General features: G+C 46.9%; 1 protein-coding gene across 14 annotated transcripts in view; it reads left to right on the plus strand.

Annotated features, from left to right (window-relative positions):
* The window catches only part of RIMBP2 (RIMS binding protein 2), a 293,903-nt gene that overhangs the window by 185,989 nt on the left and 88,092 nt on the right, over positions 1-19,822 (plus strand). For 8 of the 14 annotated variants that reach the window (XM_083476367.1, XM_083476368.1, XM_083476359.1 and 5 more), the window contains exons 3-4: positions 10,873-10,962; positions 18,222-18,344. The gene's annotated coding sequence lies outside the window, so the exon portion shown is untranslated. Of the gene's footprint in view, positions 1-10,872; positions 10,963-18,221; positions 18,345-19,822 lie in introns of those variants that run through there. The other 6 variants (XM_083476365.1, XM_083476361.1, XM_083476370.1 and 3 more) reach the window with 2 other exon arrangements.

Here is a 19,822-nt window from a genome sequence, read left to right on the forward strand (position 1 = left end):
TGTTTTCATTTGCATCTTAAAAAGAAACCCTCATTATGGAAGTGAGCTTATATAAAATGCAGATGGTTTCTCCATTAAGGTGGTGGTGGGGGAAACCCTGCTGTGTGGCTTAGCTGGCTTCTCACTTGGCTGTTAACAGCAGAGGCTTTTAAATGTCACCACCTCCTTGCCCTTTTGTAGCTTGACCCACAGTTCACTCTTTCTCCCCCTCCCACCTTTCCAAACCACACCCCCCCCCCCACACACACCTTCAACTATGTCAGCACTAAAGTTCAAATTGTAAACCAGACCTCGCCGATGCACAGATTTTGGTTTTAAATACAGGAGTTCATAAACCAGCCCCTAGTTATTACCGCAGAGGTGAACCCATGTCTGCGCTATAGCACTTCAGAGTCAGACCGCAGGTTGAATAATAGAAACATACAATTGTAGAGCCACAGGGGTCATCTAGCCCCTGCAATGCTTGAATCTTTTGCCCAACGTGAGACTTGAACCCACAACCCTGAGATTAAGAGTCTCGTCCTCTAGCGACTCTTGTTACTAAACACTTCTCCATTCATGAATATTGTGGCATGGCACCCCAATCTCCAAGTAGTGCGATATTCCAGTGGTTCCAGGCACCTCCCCAGGGTTTGCGTTTCCTTTGGAATGAGGCACAGTGGAGACCGTGTTGTCTTTAGGATATGCGGTTCATTTACGCATATATACAAGCTGGGGATGGTCTTGGACTCCAGGGTGGGCAATTAAAAATGGCTATATAAGGGCGGGCACACCTTTGTTTGAGGTCTTCCTTCTCCTGCGTGTGAAGGGGGCACCCTGTTGCAACAGTTAATAAAGATCAGGCTTACTAGCTGCTTTGCTTCTCAGTACAGTGGTACCTCGGGTTACATAGGCTTCAGGTTACATACGCTTCAGGTTACGGACTACGCTGACCCAGAAATAGTGCTTCAGGTTAAGAACTTTGCTTCAGGATGAGAACAGAAATCGTGCTCCGGCGGCGCAGTAGCAGCAGGAGGCCCCATTGGCTAAAGTGGTGCTTCAGGTTAAGAACAGTTTCAGGTTAAGTACGGACCTCTGGAACAAATTAAGTACTTAACCCAAGGTACCACTGCATTCTCTGGTTGGCCTCTGTCATAGCTGTCAACTTTCAGATTTGAAAATAAGGGATCAGCAGCCTTGAAAATAAGGGATCAGCAGCCTCACCTGTCCCGGGGACAGTCTACAGGATATCTAACAATCCGGGATAGCAGTGGGAAGCAGCAGGAAATGGTGCTGGAATAAGGGAATTTCCTGCCAAAAAAGGGAAGGTTGACAGCTATGGTCTCTGTTATTTTCTCCTACCAACAGAGAACCTACAAAAGGACTCTATATGGGCTCTTGGGTACTCCATAAGGGAAAAGAGCAGGTTTTCTTTACTTATAACAATAGGCTGGATAATCTTGTGGCAATCCAGATATTCATAGAATAGAATCATAGAATCATAGAGTTGGAAGAGACCACAAGGGCCATCGAGTCCAACCCCCTGCCAAGCAGGAAACACCATCAGAGCACTCCTGACATATGGTTGTCAAGCCTCTGCTTAAAGACCTCCAAAGTAGGAGACTCCACCACACTCCTTGGCAGCAAATTCCACTGTCGAACAGCTCTTACTGTCAGGAAGTTCTTCCTAATGTTTAGGTGGAATCTTCTTTCTTGTAGTTTGGATCCATTGCTCCGTGTCCGCTTCTCTGGAGCAGCAGAAAACAACCTTTCTCCCTCCTCTATGTGACATCCTTTTATATATTTGAACATGGCTATCATATCACCCCTTAACCTCCTCTTCTCCAGGCTAAACATGCCCAGCTCCCTTAGCCGTTCCTCATAAGGCATCGTTTCCAGGCCTTTGACCATTTTGGTTGCCCTCCTCTGGACAACCCACCAGCCCAAGGCCAATTCTGGGCATCTTCTGGGCATCTCAGGTTCCTCATCTCTGAGTCATAGAAGAGATAATAGAATCATAGCATTGGGAAGGACCACGGGGATCATCTAGTCCAGCCCCCCCGCAGTGCAGGAATCTTTTGCCCAGCATGGGGCTCGAACTCATGACCTCAAGCATAGGAGTCTCATGCTGGACCGACTCAGCTTGGGTGAAAATCTTGGCAAGTATTATTTCAGAACTCTTTGCAGCAACCCTTTTATCTGGGTCAGTAGTAGTATCTCCATGTTTTCTTCCGGATGTACTCTGATTTGCCAGTAGCAGCCAGTCAAATTGATATTTTAAAGTCTATCCAAGCATTTCTCAATCTCTCTCGTTTCCTGTGCTTAGCTTCTTGAACCACGTCAAGGCCAGGCCAGTACAATTTGTGACTCTCTCTCTCTCTTTTTTAAATGATATTTATTAGAGGTTTAATAGTTACAGAAGAAAGAAACAATAAAAAGTTAAACAAAACAAAACAATACCTTACAATACATCAGAAATAAAAAGAAAAACAAAAAACAATACAGCAAAACAACAAGAAAAACAAAAACATTTAAAAACACATCCAATATTTCCGTATCTTTACCTTTCATTTACTTGTTTCATCGACCTCCTCACACCTCCCTTTTTTGTATTCTAGTTCAATTAGCTATTTCAGCAAATCCTTTCCATCTTTCTCAATTTTTGTTCTATAATTTATCTTAACGCAATCTAACCTTAAATTTTCCACTTTGGCCCATTATCAATCTGTTTTTACTTAATTCTTTATAACATTTCTGCTAAAGCCATATAACTTCATTCCAGCATCCTTCTAACATTCATTAATTTTGCAATATTTCTGTAAATATACTTTGAATTTTTTCCAATCTTCTTCCACCGACTCTTCTCCCTGGTCTCGGATTCTGCCAGTCATTTCCACCAATTCCATGTAGTCCATCAGCTTCATCTGCCATTCTTCCCGGGTGGGTATATCTTGTGTCTTCCAATGCTTTGCGATAAGTATTCTTGCTGCTGTTGTAGCATACATAAAGAAAGTTCTATCCTTCTTTGGCACCAGTTGGCCGACCATGCCCAGGAGAAAGGCCTCTTTTAAATATACCTTCCTGATCTGCTTGCCTGAGACCCGCGTCCTCCTTCGACACTCCATATCACCGATACTTGCTGCACACCAAGCCTGGGAACTTTTTATTCGCTCGCCCTCTTACACGCCTCTGGGCAAACTCATTCTCAGCAGAGACGGCCCTTCGAACCGGGCCCATTGCCTCAACGGCTCTTACGTACTTTTCTCTGATGGTACACTGCAACAAACACTGAACTGGACTCTCCTCGATAATGGTGGCGGTGAGTCAGTTTATACTGACCAGAACCACCCCACGGATCGCCTACTTCACGGATTCTACTGCCAAAGAGTAGATTCCGCCCCCCGCCAAACCATCTTACAAGGAGTCTGCCTCCGAAGGTACTGCTGCGTTTGGGATATTGGACTAGCCTACAACTGGGACGGCAAGGCGTACCTAGAAGGCTGGCACTATTCCGCCACACCCCCAACCGAATGGGACACCACCGGACCTCAGCGTTGCGGGGGTCTCACCACAAACCTCACCTATCTGCTTCGCCAAGATCCCCTGCACCCCGCTGGCACCGCACCTCGACAAAGGGGGGAACTGTCAATATCCGAAAACCCCACAAATAATGACGTCTTGTCCACCTGGCACTCCAACACCTATGTGAAACTAATCTCTCAGATCGCAAAACAACCGCCAATGAATGCTGGATCTGTGCCAATGCCCCCGCTCACCTCCACAGCGGCCTACCATTCCTCGGAGTGCCCCTTACCCTTCAACAACATCTCTCTGCTGATGTACAGTCCTGGAACCTGACTGCCGTCAACCTGACCTACCAGTACATCTACCTAACTGGACCTACAACAGGCGATCTTTGCCAGAAGTTCAGCGGCACTGACAAGGTCATCGGTGAGAGCACCTGTAAGTACACCATTGACATTACCTTGACCGGCAAAATTACTCTATGGCACCAAGGATACCCCTCCTCCCATCCCAACCTACTGTCTGCATGGAAACGTGTAATGGGTTTACCCGACCCCTGGGACCCTTCCCCAACTTCCCGATGTTTCTTTCGCACCTTCCTCACTGGTCGTATAGACTCGTGCCTGCAGGGGTTGTTCTGGATTTGCGGCCACCGCGGCTATGTATGGGTCAGCCCCCACTCCCGTGGCACCTGCTAATTCTTCCGGGGATCCGGGTAACCCAAGAACTTCCCCCGGGAAGAAGGCGTAATAAGAGGGCAAAAGACTTGTCAGAACTTTCCAATGCAGCAGCCAATGGAGAAACCTACGGGCGAGCTCTTTTCCCCGCGTACGGAGCAGGCTCCAACCACGTCGACATCCTCAAACTAACAGACATTTTACTGAACTTTATGGAAGAATCCAATGCAGCCACCCAATCTATTCTGACAGAACTGACAGAGGTCAGGCAAAATTTGATACAGAACCGCCTTGCTTTGGACTACGTCCTCGCGTCGACTGGAGGCGTATGTGCTCTTGTCGGAACCGAGTGCTGCACACACGTCTCGGACCAGACCTTGAACATCACGGGTCATCTCAATAACATCCATAAACTAACGGAAGGGCTGCGAAACATCCAGCATGAGGGCCTGTCAGACACGCAGTTCTGGCGCTGGCTACCCGGGTCTGCTTGGAGAAAACAACTTTTAGGAAACGGCCTTTTAATACTGATCACTGTTGCCATCTGTATTGCTTTCTTCTGCTGCGCAATCCACTGCTTCCCGATCTGCTGTCAAACTTGTGGCTCTTGCCTTCCTACCCTTCACCCGCGGTCGACCACCATCTATAGACCACCGACACCAGGGATTCTGTCGACCCCCATCGAAATGGGACCCTTGAAGGACTTCCAGACCCAAGACTCTAGGTACGACATGTCAGATTTTTATTGATTTATGCGGAGAGAAGGATTGCGCAGTTCCCCTACCTTCGCAATCTTATCTCCGAAGGGGGGAACTGTCGCCGGAAATCCCCCCCCACACACACAATAACACGCGTTTTACACAAGCACCACACTCACAACTACACGCATTCCCCCCTCGGAGCCCAGAGGTGTCCCTTTAGAGGGCCATCCCTTAAAAGCCTTCCGTAAATAAGGAAGCGCTAGCCTGACAGCTTCCCACCATAGCGCTCTGCATTGCTCTATCTTTATTGTGAGTAGACCGGCCGACCGAACTCTGGGTCAATCGGCGGCCGCCTTAGCCAATCACCGTTATCAAACAGCGCCCCTTGCGGCGGCCACGCAGGTACTGCACCCTACTGCCACTCTTTCCCTTACCTTTGACAGCTCTCAATACAAAGTTTCCGAATTCAATTGACCGTGTCTGATTTAATCAAAATGTAGCAAGCTGCTTCCCGAAGGCGAAAGTACTTTGAACTTCAAGGACAATATCCTTTATAAATTCACTAAAAATCAGCCGTACTTCGGATTTTCACCGGACCACTTTTATTCTGCTAGATATTAGAAAGACTATCAAAGGGGGGTGGCCCGATATCAAGCGGCCATAATCCTTCAACCGAGCAGTCACGTACCCTGCCTTCCCTCCAGGTAGACGTGACAACCTTGATAGCCATCGTGATGGGTTCAGACAGAAGCCTATCAAGGCTACAATGGACTGCATACTTTAGTGCATTCCGCATGGACTTTCACAAAGGAACTGTGACCGGATTCCCCTCAGGGGGCAGGAAACTTCGTCTTTCTCTTTTGTTTTCCAACATGACTCATGTGGGGAGGGGGAAGGAGGCTCCGGCCAGGTGTCAGGACACTCGGATTACCTGTGCAGCCCCTCCCCGACTCCTCCTATTTTTAATATAATCATGATGTAAATATGATGTAATTCTGGGGTGTAGCTTGGGGGATTAGCAACTAATAAAAGTTAGGGTCTCCCTTTGTTCGGGGCTTCCATTTTGCTTCACCTTGTGGGCGGTGGGAGTCCTGTCGCGACAGTCTTTTCTAAATAAAGACCAAGCCTACTGGCTGCTGTTTTGCTCTAACTTGCTCTGGTTGGTGTCTTCATTTGCCCAAGAGGACCCTCGAATTTTCCGTTAACACTGAAGAAACCAATTTGTGACTCTCAAGCCAAAATGCAACCCATCAAGGGGCTTGTTAGCCCCTAGGCTTGTTTGATTTTGATTTGTTGCCTGCCTAGTGCTGCTAACAAAAGGGTTGGGGTTGGGGCATTCTGAAGCATCCAACAGACTGTGATACATGGCAGGTAGACTGCGTCCAAATTTTAGGTCCCTCAACCAACTCCGCTCTTAGAAATCCTGGTGGGAAGATGGGAACACACTATTGGGCAGTGCGTTAAGTGCAGAGAAAGATGGTAACTCACAAAAAGTCCAACACGTTTTTCTGTCTCTCTCCCATCCCACCCTAACTGCATAATTTTACATTCCAGAAGGGCAGGGCTTTTGTTTTCAGATGCAAAAAAATTGATGCATGAGCTAACGAATGCAGGACAACAGATGCTTAACTCCAGGCAATGTAGAACCTTGCTGCACAGACAGTGGTGTCAGATTGCGTTAAATCTACTGGAGCCATCTCCCAATTGTGGTTTTTTTTTGTTTTTGTTTATCTGTTGGCCTTGTACCCATTGAAACACACACACACACACACACACACACACACACACTCACACTTAATATATATTGAAAATGTTTCATTTATTTCAAACCGTAGAAGAGATTCTGGCTTTCTTTCTGCAAAGATGCAAATGATCTGTAAGGTAACTTTTATTTTATTTTAAGCATTTATTTTCTTTGCAAATGAGCTCATAATGAGCTCATACAGGGTTTTACAGAATGCAAGTGTGTTAAAGCTGTTCAGCAGCCTGACTTCCTATTAAAGTGGAATGCTGAGCCTGAAGAAGGGGGTTTCTTATCTGATCTTATAGATGCCAAAGAGTTGTCAATTTAAATATATGGGCTTCTTGGGAAGTGAGGGGGGGCATGTACTTCATCCTCTCATGTTTCTATTGCAGTCTTCACTCAAAATGCTTGCATTCATTTTGTGGGGAAAGTTTGCCTGTCTGTTTTTAATAATTTTGCTTAGCTAACAATGATTTAGAGAATGGCTGTGGGGGATATTCCAAAAATATTCTGGATATGGAAGAACAAGCATTTCTAGGATTCTTTAGGCACATGCAAAATTTGTGTTTCTGCTGAGATAGAATCTCCATGTCTTAAGGTAAAACAAACTGCCAGATCAGAATGTTAACAAGAAAACTGGTATCTGAAGAAGTGTGCATGCACACGAAAGCTCATACCAAGAACTAACTTAGTTGGTCTTTAAGGTGCTACTGGAAGGAATTTTTTTTTTTTTTATTTTGACTATGGCAGACCAACACGGCTACCTATCTACAACAAGAAAACTGACTGAGTTGGTTGGTTTTTCTTGTGGTGCTTTTAATCTTGTTGATACTAAGACGTAAACCCACCATGGTTCCTGCACATGGCCTTATTGTCTGTGTGGGGTTTTCCTTTCAAATTAAGCCCCTCTATGTTTCTTGCATTTATCTCTGTTTATCAAATGGATTGAAGGTTTTGATTGCATATTTACTGACTGCTGAGCCAGTGAAGGCACACAGAACTGATGAGCTGATGATAACTGAAACATTCTAGAAGCCTGGAAGACCATTTGCCTGCTTCTCAATCTCTCTCTCTCTCTCTCTCTCTCTCTCTCTCTTTAAATATGTCTGATAATATTTCAGAAGTGTTTCTCTTTTCAAAGGGTTGTGTCCCGTGGCTAATAGTGACTGGTTTCATGACTTATTAATCTCTCTCCAGCCTCCTTGCCTTCATCAGCAGCTGCTGGGGCAGGGAAGAAATTGATTTTGAATAGGTTAAATGGTGGACCTCATTTGACTGTGTCACTGCCTGTGTGGAAAGAGTGAGGGATAATTAACTTCTTAGAAATACACCAGGCAGCGCTGACCCCTAGCTCCAAGATAGAGGCACCAAATAAATAAATAAAACCATGTTAAAGGCCAAAAAGCACCTCCTTCAAATTAACAAGATGCTTCAACCCCCCTTTTTTATTTAACTGATAAATTTGAGTTTCAAACACCCATCCAACTGTGCAGAGAGGCAGGTGGCAGGAGTGAGGAATCTGTAATTCTTCAGGTGTTATAAGACTCCCAGATCCCATCAGCTCAGTGGTCAGCGATCTAGGTGCTGACCTTTAAAGCCCTAAACAGCCTTGGCCCAGTATACCTGAAGGGGCGTTTCCACCCCCATTATTCAGCCCAGACACTGAGGTCCAGCTCCAAGGGCCTTCTGGCGGTTCCCTCACTGTGAGAGGCCAAGTTACAGGGAACCAGGCAGAGGGACTTCTCGGTAGTGGTGCCCGCCCTGTGAACGCCCTCCCGTCAGATGTCAAGGAAATAAAAAACTATCTGACTTTTAGAAGACATCTGAAGGCAGCCCTGTTTAGGGAAGTTTTTAATGTTTGAAGTTTTATTCTGTTTTTAATGTTCTGTTGAAAGCCACCCAGAGTGGCTGGGGAAACCCAGCCAGATGGGCGGGGTAGAAAGTAGTAGTAGTAGTAGTAGTAGTAGTAGTAGTAGTAGTAGTAGTAATAATAATAATAATTTCATTTCTAGTCCACCTTTCCTCTAGGGAGCTCAAAGGGAAGCACATCATTCTACCCTCCCCACCTTGTCCTCACAACAAACCTGTAAGTTAGGTTAGGGTGTGACTGGCCCACAGTCACTCAGTGAGCTTGATGAGTTCATGATTTGAACACTGCTCTCCCAGGTCCTAGTCCAACTCTGTAACCCCTGCACAACTCTGACCCTGAACTTGATGGCTGTGGCATGTGGTTTTTCTTAAAATGGCTATATAAGGGCGGGCACACCTTTCTTTGAGGTCCTCCTTCTCCTGGGTGTGAAGGGGGCACCCTGTTGCAACAGTTAATAAAGATCAGGCTTACTAACTGCTTTGCTTCTCAGTACAGTGGTACCTTGGGTTACATACGCTTCAGGTTACATATGCTTCAGGTTACGGACTCCGCTGACCCAGAAATAGTGCTTCAGGTTAAGAACTTTGCTTCAGGATGAGAACAGAAATCGTGCTCTGGCGGCGCAGTAGCAGCAGGAGGCCCCATTGGCTAAAGTGGTGCTTCAGGTTAAGAACAGTTTCAGGTTAAGTACGGACCTCTGGAACAAATTAAGTACTTAACCCGAGGTACCACTGCATTCTCCGGTTGGCCTCTGTCATAGCTGTCAACTTTCAGATTTGAAAATAAGGGATCAGCAGCCTTGAAAATAAGGGATCAGCAGCCTCACCTGTCCCGGGGACAGTCTACAGGATATCTAACAATCTGGGATAGCAGCGGGAAGCAGCGGGAAATGGCGCTGGAATAAGGGAATTTCCCGCCAAAAAAGGGAAGGTTGACAGCGATGGTCTCTGTTATTTTCTCCTACCAATAGAGAACCTACAAAAGGACTCTATATGGGCTCTTGGGTACTCCATAAGGGAAAAGAGCAGGGGTTTTTTTTTACTTATAACAATAGGCTGGGTAATCCTGTGGCAATCCAGATACTGTTGGACCCCACCAGCCCAAGGCCAATTCTGGGCATCTTCTGGGCATCTCAGGTTCCTCATCTCTGAGTCATAGAAGAGATAATAGAATCATAGCATTGGGAACGACCACAGGGGTCATCTAGTCCAGCCCCCCACAGTCAGGAAACTTTTGCCCAGCATGGGGCTCGAACCCATGACCCCAAGGTTAGAAGTCTCATGCTGGACCGACTCAGCTTGTGGAACGCTTGTGGCATGTGGTTTTTCTTAAAAGGTGGTACCCAGAACTAAACACAATGCAACAGATGTGGTCAGACTAGTGAGGAACAGGAGGGAACAATTCATTCTTGTCACCCAGATGCTGTGGCTGCACACACGCTACACATTTAAAGCACTCAACTTCCCCTAAGGAATCCTGGAAGTTGTAGTTTACCCCTCACAGTTCCCAGTACCCATAACAAATGACAGTTCCCAGGATCCTTTGGGGGAAGTCATGTGCTTAAAATGTATGGTGTGTACACAGCCTATATTTTGCCAGAAGCAAAAGCTCTTCTCTACTTGGTCCAGCCAAATCCAGAGCATTGTGCATAAGACAATTTCCTTTCCCCCCATCCTTGTGTGTTTCCAGCTTGCTCCCTTCCCAAAGTTGTTGTTGGCACCCATCTGTCTCAAAAATCAATGGAGAGCACTTCCAGGGGTGAAGTCAAACCGCTGCATTAGTAGCACCAAAGTGACCTCTCTGAGCCGCAAGCCTGGACACGGTGTATGGAGGTCCTGGGCTGCCCAGATGATGAGACCCTCCTCACAGCCTCGCTGATGTGCTTCAAAGCAGAGCAGAGCAATACGTCTGGCACCAGCTTGGCTGCAGGAGTTGCTGGAAGGAGGCATACAAGGCACCATCCAACTGTCTTAGAGACTCAACTCTGGATTTGTGTAGGGTCTACTCCTTAGCCTTTTCTTTTCCCTAAGATGTCCCGTAAGGCAGTGGAAGTTTAGGGCTGCCTTCCTGGGTTATGAGCCCCAAGTACAATCCCCAAAACTGGGGGAAGACCCATAGTTCAGTGCCAGAGCATCTGCCTTGCTTGCAGAATGTTCCAGGTTTAACCCCCACATCTCCAGGTGGGGTGAAATCCTGGAGAGCTGCAGTGCTGGCTATACTGTGCTGGGAGTCGGACCACTGGTGTGACTCACAACAAGGCAGCACCCTGGAGTGCCCAACATGGTCAGCCGAGGCACATTCTGCTGGCTGATTGAAGTCGCTGAGAATGAAGATGCCGCCTTGTGCTTTAGCCTCTCTCTTCTCTTTTTCTTCTAGAAAAATGAACTGAACAATGTCGTGCATGGAAAGAACTGCTTGAGGCTCCAGTATGCCAGCATATCTCACAAGGCACTTCAGTATGACCAGGTAAGTTCTGAGTAGAGTGGCCAAAACTGTTTTGGGGGTTCATTGATCTTTGGGCCAATGATCTGCTGGAAGCACAATGCTGTGGATGAAGCAGGTGGACCTTCTGCTGCTGCCGCTGCCATCTTCTTCAGGTGCACTGCTCTGCTGCCAAGCTCTGAGTTTTGAGTAGCTTTTCCTGCTCCATTAGCGACAGCAGTATGGACACTTCTAGGCTGCCCAGAGTCCTTCCTCAGAGCAAGGCATTGTGGGAGAGCTGGCCACGGGTGCTGCTTTGCACCAGCAGCAAATGCTTCTTGGAAGCATTACCGTGATAAATGGTGCAACGCCTTTCTCCCTACGGTTATTGGTCCCTATGGACTTTCTCAAGTGCTAAAATTTTATTTTATTTATTAAATTTATATATGCTGGCCTATACCTGCAGGTCTCGGGGCGGTATATCATGGGCTTTGGGGGCTCCCTTGATAGTTCCACCACCCTCAAGAGGTTTGGGGAATGGTGGCCTTGGAAAGGGCAGTCTCTGGGGCCAGCCCCAAAGCCATGGAATTCCCCCCACCCCCGCACCAAATTGTGTCTGGCATCTTCATTGTAAGCCAGAGATGTACCTCTTTACCCTGGCCTTTGGACTCTTGAGATATACCGTATTTTTCGCTCTATAGGACGCACTTTTTCACCTCCAAAAATGAAGGGGAAATGTGTGTGTGTCCTATGGAGCGAATGCAGGCTTTTGCTGAAGCCTGGAGAGCGAGAGGGGTCGGTGCGCACCAACCCCTCTCGCTCTCCAGGCTTCAGGAAGCTATCCGCAAGCCTTCGGAGCGCGACGGGAGTTCCTACCGGGCTCCAAAGGCTTGCGGATAGCAGCCTGCAGCCTGAAGCCTGGGGAGCGCAGTGCCAACTCCCACTGTGCTCCCCGGGCTTCAGGCAGCTATCCGCAAACCTTCGTAGCACTCCCCCAGCCCGCAAGCTCCGGGAGCGGCGGCAAGGCTGCACAACCTTGCCTCCGCTCCTGGACCTGTTCTGGGGGCTGGGGTTGGGGGAAGCTCGGGCTTCCCCTGCCCCAGTCCCGCGGCTAAAAACGAAGCCGCGTGCAGCCTCTCCCTGCTGGAGAAGTTGTGTGTGGCTAAAGAGGAAGCCAAGACAGCCAGCGGGATGAATAAATTTTTTTTCTTTATTTCCCCCCCTAAAAACTAGGTGCGCCCTATGGTCCGGTGCGCCCTTTGTATATTTTAGGACTCCATCCTTTGGAGGTGTTTAAGCAGAGGTTCTATGATTCTATGACCCACTCAATTCTGTTGACTGAAGTCTGTTTTAACTGTTTCCCCTCCCCTCACCGTGGGTGTAATCTTGGGGGCTTGAGCAGGGGACTGATCCACTGTTCTTCCTAATCTGATGCCTGAGGCAAAGGTTCTCACCTCACCACCTGAGAGGGCCAGGCCTGCTTGGGCAGTATTCAAAGGATCAGCTTGCTTATTAAAAGCAACCTGCAAATAAATAGGGCGAAAGTGCAACGTGCACGAGTAATACAACAAAAGGATATAAAATACAATACAGTGGCTAACAGATGCCTCGGATGCGACTCATTATTTGCTAGAAGTCCTGGGGAAATGTCTTTTTAAGTCTCTTTGCTTGGATCAAAACATATATCAGGTGGTAGTGCCCATTGCAACTTGTAGGGCAGCAAGGCCAACTGTAGGTAGAGACAGCCAGAGTAAACTAATTCTTCTGTTTAAAGTTCCATGATATTGCTTTAAATGTAGAATGTAAATGGGTTTTAAGCCTGGAATTACTTGTTTCCTTTTCTCTCTCTCTCTCTCTGTCCATTCTTTCATTTTGTAGCCTCTCAGGAGGAGCTAGGAAATAAAGGGAGATGTTTTGTAGCACATGTTCACAGCAACGTTCCTGATCCACGTTTCATAATCCGCTCGCCGGTAGCTGTGATTAAGAGAGGGAAATTCATTAGCAGGTCTCTTAATTACAGATGCTCAGAAATGTGCGTGCATGCCTGCGTGCCAGATAAACTCTCTCTTCTTAAGTCTGCCTGGAAATAATCAGTATTCAGAATAAGGCTGGGTAGAGTGAGGAGAGGTGTGGGAAGCTGTGTGGAATATTTTGCTGGTACTTAATGAGCTATGTCAAGGGTCTCCCCCCCTCCCCACTCCATGTTTAAAAGGGAGGAAGCAGACAGATCTATTATAACAGAAACCTATAATAAAGCTGAAATAGGGAGGAAATGGCCCATTAATTTTTTTGTTTCTTTGTTTAGCGCATACATCTGAAGGGTGATTCCAAGCATGTTCAGCTGAAAGCACAAAGGTCAAGAGCATAGGTGGGGAGATATGGGTGGGGCCAGTGTCCAGGGGCCCCGCTCCATGCATTATTTGAATGCATGTAGACCTATTGTCTGACCAGGGTTCCAGTTTCTTCCTTGAGAGGGAAATTCTTCCTTGAGAGGGATGCGGGTGGCGCTGTGGGTTAAACCACAGAGCCTAGGACTTGCCGATCAGAAGGTCGGCGGTTTGAATCCCCACAACAGGGTGAGCTCCTGTTGCTCGGTCCCTGCTCCTGCCCACCTAGCAGTTCGAAAACACATCAAAGTGCAAGTAGATAAATAGGTACTGCTCCGGCGGGAAGGTAAACAGTGTTTCTGTGCGCTGCTGTGGTTTGCCAGAAGCGGCTTAGTCATGCTGGCCACATGACCCGGAAGTTGTACTCCGGCTCCCTCGGCCTGTAGAGCAAGATAAGCGCCACAACCCCAGAGTCAGCCACGACTGGTCAGGGATCCCTTTACCTTTACCTTTAGATCTATTGTCTGTCTAGGGTTCCAGTTTCTTCCTTGAGAGGGAAATTCCGTTGGATCAATCCCTATTTGTTCATAAGGGGTGTGTGTGTGTATACAGTGGTACCTCGGGTTACATATGCTTCAGGTTACATACGCTTCAGGTTACAGGCTACGCTAACCCAGAAATAGTGCTTCATGTTAAGAACTTACCTTCAGGATGAGAACAGAAATCGTGCTCCAGCGGTGGAGCGGCAGCAGGAGGCCCCATTAGCTAAAGTGGTGCTTCAGGTTAAGAACAGTTTCAGGTTAAGAACGGACCTCCGGAACGAATTAAGTACTTAACCTGAGGTGCCACTGTGTATGTATGTATGTATGTATGTGTGTGTGTGTATATATATATATATATATGGAGCAGGATGTAATTCTGCAAATCTTTGAGTCCTCCCAGTCTTCCTTATCCTTCCCTGTTGTGCACAAGTGGTACCAGTTTGGCTGCATCAGGAATCCACAGCCAGCGAATGAGTCTGCTGTTAGCCTATAGCAGGAGTGGGCAGTGGCGTAGCGTGGGTTGCAGCACCCGGGGCAAGGCAAGTAATTTGTGCCCCCTAACCCGTGGATTTGCGCCCCCTAACCCTAACCCCCAGGTGTTGCACCCGGTGCGGCCGGCCCCCCCTGCACCCCCCACGCTACACCACTGGGAGTGGGAAACCTTTGGCTCTCGTGATGTTGCTGAGCTGCAACTCCCTGCTCATTAGCCAGGCTTGGATGGGAGTTGTGGTTCGACAGCATCAGGAGGGGCAAAGGTTTCCCACACCTGGCTTGTGGGAATGGGATGGTGGTGATGTGGATATGCTCTTAGGCAACTGCAGCTGAACTGTGCAAATATGTTTCTGGGCATCTTGAATCATTGAAAGAGGAATTACCCCAGAGCAAACACACAAAAGACCTGCAGATTTGGTTGTTATTAAGTGTCATACTAAATCTTTTGCTCTTTAAGTTGCCACAGGACCATCTTTGTGTTTGGGGTCACAGGCTAGTTTGGCTACCGCTTTATAATTTGTTCTTGGAGCAAAGTCTTCTATCAGAATCAGGAGGGCTGTATCTAGCAGTCCTTCAAACTAGGTCAGCCGTCTTTTGCTGCCACTGGAGTTGGGGAAGGGGGGGGGGGCTTCGCTGTTCCGACGCAATTTTCATTTCATGTATGGCCCATATGTTCCTGAGACAGCAGCTTGCAGAGACGATCATTAGATCCACTTGCATAAGCATGAACAAATGGGATTGACAGATTCCATGAGCACATTTGGGACGGGGCAAACCAAATCAGCTGCTGCTTGTGCACCCAGCTCAAGGCAAAAATCTAGAGGGAAGGAGAAAATGAGGCTCTGTTGCCAGGGGGCAGTGTTTAAGCAACACCCAGCACACCTGGGCACCTCTCTACCTAGAATCATAGAATCATAGAGTTGGAAGAGACCACAAGGGCCATCGAGTCCAACCCCCTGCCAAGCAGGAAACACCATCAGAGCACTCCTGACATATGGTTGTCAAGCCTCTGCTTAAAGACCTCCAAAGTAGGAGACTCCACCACACTCCTTGGCAGCAAATTCCACTGTCGAACAGCTCTTACTGTCAGGAGGTTCTTCCTAATGTTTAGGTGGAATCTTCTTTCTTGTAGTTTGGATCCATTGCTCCGTGTCCGCTTCTCTGGAGCAGCAGAAAACAACCTTTCTCCCTCCTCTATGTGACATCCTTTTATATATTTGAACATGGCTATCATATCACCCCTTAACCTCCTCTTCTCCAGGCTAAACATGCCCAGCTCCCTTACCTGCTTTGGTAAGGGAAAGCTACCTGCTTTGCCAAACACATAAATTAAAAACCCAAGTTTCCGTGTGAAGGAACCCCCAAATTCTGAGCTCAAGCTCTGTGGGAGCTACTGGTTTTGCTCCGGCTAGTCTTGTTTGCTGGCGGCAGCACCAGAGGAGGCTATCTTATTAGGGCAAATGGGGCACTGCCCCACCAACCTCAGTCTACCCTCAGCCCCCCACCTCCCTTGTCTTCCTTCTTACCAGACCATGGGATGCTACTACCTGTCAGTTTCATCCTACAGACCCCAGCAGAGATTAGTCTTGTGTTTGTGCAAAACTAGCATGAGTTGGCTCTGCCTGTCATTGGCTCTGGCGCCACCTACTGTTGGCCTCCCTGTGTTCCACCCTAGCAAGCCCCACTGGGCAGTCCTATTTTCCAGTGTCTGTCCCAGGATGAATCGCTATTCCCACTTTATCCTGCTTATTTGCCTTTTGGAGACGACTTGTAGTGCGAGTTGCTGGGATTTGTCCTTCTTCAGAGTTTCGCTTCCTTTTTTGGAGCTTCTAGAAATTAGGTGTCAGAGTGGTTAATAGAAATGTTGTCTCTAGCATCAATGCATGCACTTGTTAACTAAGACAACCGCTTCTCGCCACTGGAAACCATACTCTGAAATTCCTCTGGCTTCTGTGAGCTCCCGTGGCATACATCTCACTGTAGTGGTGAAGACTGTCTACCATTTTTGTGGTAACTTCAAGCCCCCTCTCCCCCCTTCTTTGAGTTCTTTATCTTTAATAATAATAATAATAATAATAATAATTATTATTATTATTATTATTATTATTATTATTATTATTATTATTATTTATACCCCACCCTCCCTGGCCACAGCCGGGCTCAGGGCAGCTAACACCAGTAAAATTACAATAAAAACAGAATAGGGGGGGAGAAAAGAAAAGAAAACCAATTTAAAATACTGGTTAAAATACAATTTAAAATGCAGCCTCATTTTAATAGTAGCCCATAGATCAAAACCATAAGGGGAGGGAAACATAGGGGTCGGAGTGAGTCCAAACCAAAGGCCAGGCAGAACAGCTCTGTCTTGCAGGCCCTGCAGAAAGATGTCAAGTCCCGCAGGACCCTAGTCTCTCGTGACAGAGAGTTCCACCAAGTTGGGGCCAGTACTGAAAAGGCCCTGGCCCTTGTTGAGACCAATCTATCCACCTTGCAACTTGGGACCTCCAAAGTGTTGTCATTTGTGGACCTTAGGGTCCTCCACGGGGCATACCAGGAGAGGCGGTCCCGTAGGTATGTGGGTCCTAAGTTAGATTTGGAACACAGAACCCATTAAATATAAGGTGCTTCCAATAAAGGGCAGCCTTCTGGAACATAAAATAGCACATATGGTCACGCTACATCAGGGGTCAGCAAACTTTTTCAGCAGGGGACCGGTCCACTGTCCCTCTGACCTTGTGGGCGGGGGGACTATATTTTTTGGAGCGGAAATGAATGAATTCCTATGCCCCACAAATAACCCAGAGATGCATTTTAAATAAAAGCACACATTCTACTGATGTACAAACACACTGATTCCCGGCCCGGCCGCTGGCTGGATTTAGAAGGCGATTGTGCTGGATCCGGCCCCCAGGCCTTAGGTTGCCTACCCATGCCCTGCATCCTCTCTCAGCTTAACCTACCTCACAGGGTGGTTGTGATGATTGACGGGGGAAGAAGGAGAGCTGTGCATTCCAGTCTGAGCTCCCTGGAGGAAAGGTGGAATGTAGATGTGATGCTAAAACCTAGCCACCTTGGTAGCTCAGTCAGTAGAGCATGAGACTCTTAATCTCAGGGTCGTGGGTTCAAGCCCCGTGTTGGGCAAAAGATTCCTGCATTGCAGGGGGTCAGACTAGATGACCCTGGTGGTCCCTTCCAACTCTACAATTCTATGATTCTATAATCTGCTCCAGAATCTGCGGCTACACTAAATTCCATATTGTACAAATGGGGTGGGTGTCTGCTGCCATTGGTAAATGCTGCCAGCCATCTTTTTCCATATAGAGTCCAAGGGTGACACAGCATGTCATCAGCAACTGCCCTTTGTTTGCCCTGTTTCTACATCATGAAGAAGTTGCTGCTCTTTCTAGACATTCCAAGCAACCGGAAACTAGAAATTTAAAAAACGAAAAGGGATGGAGGGCCAAAAAGCAATCCTTGGACAAACTTATACAACACATATTACTTAAAGAAACTTTTGCAGTTATTATTATTTTTAATCTGCATGTGGAAACAGGATGGAGCAGATTATCAGACACCAAAGTGAAACAGGCTGAATCTAGCTGGGTCTTTTCATCCCTAAAGAGACCACAGGATGCATACATAAGTGATGTCATGGTCACTATCCAGTAGGTGCCTGTAATACTCACAGAACTGCGCTCTGAACTGCACCCATACAACAGGCTACGTACACACACCCTTCTCCACAACATGGATAAGATCCTCACCTGATTGCACAAGTGACTAGTCCCAAAGATCCACAGGCAATACTTAAAGCCTTTTCCTTGGAAATATATTTTGGGGGGGGGGGGAAGCAGTCGTAAATCATGTGTTTCTTCTTTCACATTGATGGCACCTGTGGAAGGGCAATTTGTTCTGTCTCAGTTTTTCCTCTGCTGTTGTTTAGGTGAAAACAGACTATGTTCAGCTTAGAGAAACCCTCGCCGCAGTGACCAAAGAACGTGATTTGGCTGTGAAGGAGAAGCACCAGCTCCGAGCCAAACTGGAGAACTTAGAGCAGGTCCTAAAGGTATGTAGAAAGAAAGCTGGGAGAGTGTATGTGGAGCTCTCTGGTCCCTCGAATGTAAGTGGTGTCATTGTCATCGCAAGGAAGATGCTCAGCAAAGGGCTGAATTGTTTGCAACATATGGCAAGGCCCAGCCTGGCATTGCAACCTTGGAATGTTTGAACATTCAAATAGGAGGAAGATCCCGTTGATCTGCTGGCTGCTGCTGTCACAGCCGCCCTTACGCCTCCATTTTGTATGCTTTCTGTGCAATCTCCTTAGTTTGTGCTCATGTCAGGCAAACTACATGCACCAGGCATAGGCAAACTCGGCCCTCCAGATGTTTTGGGACTCAGTTCCCATCATCCCTGACCACTGGTCCTGTTAGCTAGGGATCATGGGAGTTGTAGTCCCAAAACATCTGGAGGGCCGAGTTTGCCTACGCCTGACATACACACTAGTTGATTCTGTTGTCTTCTCTTTGAAATCTTTGAAATTGATGGCTAAAATAAAATACATTAACAGCTGTAGATCTGGCTGCACACCCTCTTCACAGAATCCTATATTCTACACAGTTTCCTCTGATATATGCACTTCCTGTATGCACTGTGCGCTTGGAGAATTGCATCACAAAATCTGGTTTTCATCACCAATTACTGTCGTTTATTTGTATGCCGCCATCCCATAGTTAAGCCATTCTCAAGGAGGCTTACATTCCTAAAAAGATTTACATAATTACAAAAAATATAAATAAAAAAATTCCTTCCAGTAGCACCTTAAAGACCAACTAAGTTAGTTCTTGGTATGAGCTTTCGTGTGCATGCACACTTCTTCAGATACCAAAAAATATATACAACAAAAGTAGCTGTGAGCATTAAATAAAAAACATCTCAAGAAGTATACAATAAAATTAAACAATCCACACATAAATCATAATAAGGTCTCATAATACCTTAATAAAAAATACCAAAAAAACCCCAAACAAACACCAATAGCAGCAAAAAATTAAGCATCTTGATGACAACAATTAATCCTAGACAATACATCACCTGGAGAATCTCTGGGTGTTCTGAGCAGCACATCCTACAGGACTCCTAGCAAATGTGGTTTCGGTTCGCGTATTGGTTCGAGAAGTGTGAATTATGCTGTTTCTCATTAAATGCAAACAAAATCGCGTTTGTTTCAATGGGTTCACTGCCTACATCGTGTAGTAGCCCACCCAGGAAAGTGGTCTTCATTTTCCACCCCTGAATATAGAAAGCAGCCCTGCATTGAGGCGGAGCAGTTTTAATTCTCCCTTTCATTATATTGGGATGTATTAGCTTTGCAGAAGAGCCAGGGCTGAAATGTGCTGACACAACGCTCTGGAAAGTTAAATATAACATCTCAAAGGAAATGGATCTCCTTCCCCCCCCCCTCTTCCTTTCTGCCCAATGTGCTCCAGCCCTGACTCTGTTTCGCCGTTGCTGTGGCTTCGGCTGAGCGAGGCGACAAGCCGCTTT

This window comes from Podarcis liolepis, assembly GCF_965112155.1.
Source record: "Podarcis liolepis genome assembly, chromosome: 15".
NCBI lineage: Eukaryota > Metazoa > Chordata > Lepidosauria > Squamata > Lacertidae > Podarcis > Podarcis liolepis.